Source organism: Strix uralensis, chromosome 15, assembly GCF_047716275.1.
Source record: "Strix uralensis isolate ZFMK-TIS-50842 chromosome 15, bStrUra1, whole genome shotgun sequence".
NCBI classification, from domain to species: domain Eukaryota; kingdom Metazoa; phylum Chordata; class Aves; order Strigiformes; family Strigidae; genus Strix; species Strix uralensis.
In genome coordinates, this window is record NC_133986.1 from 22,239,892 (window position 1) to 22,245,891 (window position 6,000).

The 6,000-nt window shown below is 60.2% G+C and overlaps 1 pseudogene; it reads right to left on the minus strand.

Annotated features, from left to right (window-relative positions):
* Positions 1-3,327: 3,327 nt before the first annotated feature.
* On the minus strand, positions 3,328-6,000 carry LOC141950103 (serine/threonine-protein kinase pim-1-like; annotated as a pseudogene).

Here is a 6,000-nt window from a genome sequence, read left to right on the forward strand (position 1 = left end):
AGCCACAGGTGTGATGAGTGCTGGCCCTTTGCAAGTCCTCAGCCATCCATGGGACTCTGGTACTCCCAGAATGGGAGGTCCAACAGTCTGAAATCTCATCCTGCTCCTGCTTCATCGTTTTTTTCTGCTTTCTGAAATGTGGGTCCTTCCCCTGCTGACAGCGGGGAGCAATAAAAAGTTGTGAAATAGAGGTGGGAGTGCGATGCTGGCTCCAAATCGCTTCCTGCTGGAAAACTCTTGCCTCTTCATCCTCTCCTATCATAGCTGACAGCCCCAAAGGGCAGCGAACATCTCCCTGTCGAGGAGAAATGAGGGGTGAAAAGGCCTTTTCCTTTCCCCCAGCCCCTGTGCCACAATGCGATGATGTGGAGGGGAGCAACGGGCATCGGCTGCCCATCTTCAGGTCTCCCGTCACACCTACCGTGGTCCTGTCCCCGTGGCAGAGGTCTGGGACATGACTCTGGTGGCTCTCAGCCCCGTGAAGGCGTTACTGCACAGGAAGGTGGGTGCACGGGGATCAAACACGCACCGATCCTTTCCCAACACCCAAACCTTGGATACACCCCATCACCCTGGCAGGACAAAACGGTACCCGGGCAGCGGGATCTTGCCGGGGGACACGATGGCACCGTTCCCCTCCTGCAGCACACGCCTGGCAGGGACAAAACCATCAGCAACAGGTGGAAACAAAGTGACTACCAGCGCCCCAGCCCCGCGCCCGACCTGCTCAGCCTTTCTGCAGCGAGTTTTCTAAGGAACACCGCAGCAGTCAGCCAGCGTTTACGGGCGCGGGGAGGCTGAGCTCAGCCCGCAGCCGGGGCTCAGGCTCCTCGCGGTAGCAGGCAGCGTGGCGGGGAGGTTTGCTTTGTGAAAGAGCAGCTTCCCTGATGGTCCGGGGGGAAAAGTGAGTGAGAGAGGAGGTTAAATACAAACCACGTCTCAAAACAGGCCTTTGAAGGCGTGTGGAGCTGCGCTTCCTGCTTGTAGCAGCCCTGAGGAGATGAAAGATGCAGCTGAGTTAAAAAAAAACAAAAAAGCAAAACAAACAAACAGAGTTAAGGCTTTCTGCTGAAGACGGAGGCACAGCAGTGACACAGCACACCAGGTCACCCCACGAGGCTGGGACGTGGCTCCAGGACCCCCCATTCCCTCGCACAGCAGCCCCCCGGCTCGGACAGCGGTGCTGGCAAGCCCGGGGTGAGCCTGGGAGAGGGACTGCTGCCTGGGCACGGGGGATTTAAGCAAGAAAGCCCTGGGGCAAGAAAAGGAAAGGATGGTCCTGTTGTCTGAGATCTGGGGGACTTGCAAATTAACCTGCAGAAGGGGAAACGTGCCCCTTCCTTGGGGCAGACACAGCCCTGCGTGCGCAGCGCAGCAGGTGCGCCATGAGGTCAAGCAGGAACAGGGCTTCAAAATTCAGCACACTAATTAAAAAAAAAAAATCCCAAGTGGAAACAAAAAACAAAACCAACACCCCCAAAGCCGGAGCACCGCAGAGCTGGGAAGTGGGATTTGACAGGGTGGAGGGTAAAAGCTCGAGCGAAGCGTTACCGCTGCTGACTGACAGCGACCGACTTCTCGTAATCCCAAGATCAACTTCCTCTCGCTCCGCATTCGCCGCAGCCGAGCTGGAGGTGGGCACAGCCCGCCGGTGGCTTTCTTCACCCCCGGCACCCAACACTTGCTTTGCGCCAACAGCGCTGGAGCAACAGGATCTGCCTGACTGAAATTTACTGTGGCTGACAACACCTGGCCTTTCACAAGGTCACTTTGATGGTTGTTCCCTCGCCGTCCCCAGCACACGCTCTGCACCAGCCTGCGGGTGAACGGAAATGCAAAGGGCTCCACAGCCCTTCGATCCCTCCCAGACCTGCCAGGAGCTGTCGGCCCTGGAAACACCCCGCCGAGGGATGGGTCCAGCCTTCCCCATGGGGCTGTCGCTGGCTGGTCCTGGCTGACGTGGCTCAGCGAGCCTTTGGGGTTAGTCTCAGCTGGAGACACACGGGCAGTCCCCGCAGTAGCCCCGCAGTAGCCACGCGACGGTGTGGCCACCGGTACCCAGCACGCTCGCAGCATCCTTCAACCCGCCCCGCAGTAAAGGGATGTCTCCGTCACATCAAGTGGTTTGTTTTTATTTAAAACTGCATTAAAAAAATATAAGATTTCTGAATTTCCCTGTACAATACGAACTACTAAGAAAAAACCCGCCAGCTAAAACATATAAAGACTTGACAGCGCGGACAGCCCAGAGCAGCTCCCCCCTCCCCAGCCCCAAACAAGACACCCGCGGGGAAAACCAAAACACCTGGCAAGGGAACAAGAGCAACCAGAACTCTGTACAGAGAGAGCTGGGGAGCAGGCAGCCGCTCCGCACCCCGCCAGCCAGAAACACTGCGGGTGGGGATGGGCACGGGGCAGACACGGAGGGAAGGCCCGAACAGAAAACCGGGGGGGCAGCAGCTGTGGGAGCAAGCGTGGGTTGGAAACCCACGGGAATTATAAATAAATAAATAAGTTATCCTGCTGGCTAGAACTCTCTCTTTAATAAACAAATCTATGAAAATAAATTGGAAACAAAAACTGGAAAAAAGAAAAAAAGGTAAAACATTGTCACTATTAACAACTGTACATCAAACTTCGCTCCTGTATAACTGAACACATTTACAGCTCTGTTGGTTTGCACTGTTTGTGCATTCGTGAGGGCACCGGGAAGCAAAGAAACCCAGAAAATCCAGGCGAGGTGGAGGCACAGGAGGTGAGGGATCACCTGCTTGGCTCCCAGGTCTCTTCTGACCTGTTTTCTTTTTGAAAGGGGAAGAGGAAGTCTATACCCAGGCGAGTCTTGGAAAAGCAGCAGTGTAGGGAAATTCAAGTATTTCCTCCAGCACAGCCCAGATCTCAGCTGAAGGCACTCGATTACGGTGACAGCGGAGGCGGCAGCCATTCGGCCACTGTTTTTCCCCCGTTGAAGCTTCTCTTGCAATAAGGTCTCCGATCCTCTCGCCATCCCGAATTCAGGTGGTCAGGGAGATGTTTGGGAGCCACCAAAACCAGACGGTTTGCAATAAGGTCTCCTCTCTCCACCAATAACAGAACCAAAACCAAAAAAAAAAAAAAATTACTGGCAAGACCAGCAAATGACACAGGGTCATTCAGATGGAGCCCAGGACAGCTGGGTGGGGTGGTGGCCACCAGCACTTGGAAGATCAGTCTCCAGCCCAGCTTCGGGACAGGATGTGCGTGTTCCCGATGATCCCTGCTCAGTGCTACGGTGGTGAGGAAGCCTGGTCTTCTCTGCTTCTTATGGCCAGGAGATGCCTGGAGCTGTTATGTGCCAGGGTCCCGGGCCAAACCATCCAGGTGGGGTCTCTGCCATCTCCTAGGGCAGGTGAATACCTCGCAGCCAGGAGTGGTTGAAAATGTCCTCCAGATATGGTCTGTCTGAAGGCTGCGAGGACAAACACCACCCAATGAGATGCTGGCACTCTGGGGAGAGAAACCAGACACCGCCGGTCAGAGAAGGCTCCTGTCCACCTTCCACCCCCGTCCGCAGTGCCCAGGACATGCTGGGTGTGCTCAGAGCTACCCCCAAACCTCCCGATCCAGGAGCTGTTTTGGAGGAGAGCAGGATGGCAGGACACGTGCCACCTCCCCCCGCTAACCCTGGGAGATCACCCTCCTCATGTGCCACCTCCCCCAGCTAAACACGGGAGATCACCCTCCTCCACAGCCGTAAGAGCAGGGATGCTCGTGCACCCGGTGCCATCTCCCAAACCCGCTGCCCGCCACGAAGCCGGGGACCCACCGAGGGAGATCGGCTGGCGGAAGAAGAGCTGTCCCCTGATGATGTCCTCATCCTGCTCGAAGGGGACGTCCCCGCAGACCATGTCATAGAGCAGGATGGCCAGGGACCACACTGTTGTGAACGCCCGTGGTAGCGGTGGTAGCAGACCCACTCCGGCGGGCTGTACTCTCGTGTTCCTACGGGAGACAGGCGGAGCTCGTCAGGCGGATGCTGCCCGCTCCCGGATCCTCACCCGAGCGTCCTTGGGGACATGGGGGCTGCACCGCTGGTGGGGGGGACGACGCATGGTGTGACCTGCCGCCCCCTCGCCAACACGGGACTCTTGTTTACAAACTTTGGGTTGTAAAAAAAAGCCACTGGTGCTGGAAGAGGGCAGCACGGGCCTGGGGAAGGCCTGACTGTTACGTGCAAAAAAAAAAAAAAACCCAAAACCCATGGGTGGGGAAAAACCACGCCTTTCCCCCCTGCCTTAGCCCAAAAAAAAATTTTAAAAAAGCCAAGGCAAACAAGGGGAGTGGAGCAGCCCAAGCCCTTCCACGCCTGCAAACCAAACTGGCCAGCATACAGGTTCCCACCCCACTGCCTCTGCTACCCCCACGGGTGTTTGTTTCTGTCAGGCTGGCTCCCCCCACCCCAGCCCCGGGCAGGTGGGTGGCAGTGGCTGGGAGCTGGCTCCCATTTCACAACATCCGCCCCATGCCAAAAACAACTTGGCAGCCGGCTGAGTAATTAATTCCGCCCCCCCCCTCCAAAGGGGGAACCGGTGCCCGGTCAGGCTGGGCCGTGCAGTGCCGGGAGCATCCCCCCGGCTGTGGGCTCACCGGCAAATTTGGTGTACGCCGTGTCCTGGAGGAAGGTGCCACAGCCGAAGTCGATGAGCTTGAGCTCACCGCTGGCGAGGTCGATGATGATGTTTTCCGCCTTGATGTCCCGGTGCAGGACACCGCAGGCGTTGCAGTGCCGCACGGCCTCCAGTACCTGCCGGAACAGCCCCTGCGCCACCTCCTCTGACAAGGATCCCCTCTCGACGGTGAAGTCAAAGAGATCCTGCGCGAGCTCCAGACGAACCAGCACCAGCATGAAGCCGTCCAGCAGCTCGAACCAGTCGAGGAGGCAGATGACACCGTGGAAGCCGGAGGAGCCCACCGCGTTCAGCAACACGATCTCCATCGGCGCTCGAGTGCCGCTGGGCTGCGGGGGGACCGTGATGCCATCAGGTCTGGTAGCCCCTGCCCGGGATGTTCCAGTGCCCCCCGCCTGACCCCACAGGTGCCCGGGCATCCCCCCTGCCAAGGCGAAGTTCCAGTGCCCCCCCGCCCGGCCGCCCCAGTACTGGGCAGCCCCTCACCCGGGATGCTCCGCGTCCCCCAGTGACTCCACACCTGCTCCCCCTGCGGTGTCCCAGTTTCCGTCCTCTCGGGCCTCGCCTTATCCCCCACCTTGTGACGCCCCGGTTTCTCCCGGTAGCCCCGGTCACTCACCAGCTCACCCCATGCTGTGACACGTTCCCGGGCCACGTGCTTGATGGCCACCTGCATGCCAAGGGGAGTGGCGGGATGAGCCTCCCCCTCCTCCTTCTCCTCCCCCCCTCCGCTCTGCCACCGTCCCCGCCACTTACCGGGGTGCCATCGGAGAGGCGGATGCCCGAGTACACGGAGCCGTAGCCGCTGCTCCCCAGTAGCTGCCCCTCCCGGTACAGCTTCTCCAGCCGCCCCTTCTCCTTCCCTGTGGGCCAGACCGGGCCGTCACCGCCCCGCCCCGGCCACCCCCCCGCCCCCTGCCGAACCGGGCCCAGCCAAACCGGCCCGTCCCGCTCTGACCTGGTGGTGGTTTGGCCACATGCAGCCCCCCGCCGCTCCCGGGACGTCGACGGGCCGGCGAGGGGATCTTCGGGAGCGGCACCCCGACCCCCTCGCCCGATTCCGGGCCCGGGCTCAGCACCTCCCGAACCAGACCGGGCACCGGTGGCTCGGTGCCGGCACTTGGGCTGCCGAGTGGCTGCGGGCGGGCGGGGGAGCCCGGGGAGAAGGAGGAGGAGGAGGAGACGGAGGAGGCAGAGACGGAGGCGGCGGCGGGGAGGGAGCGGCCTCGGCACAGCAGCCCCCCGCCGGCCCCGGGGGGAGCGGGGGCCAGGGCCGGGCCAGGCAGAGCTGGGGGGCGGTGCTGCCACGCCAGGCCCAGCCGCGCCGGCCCAT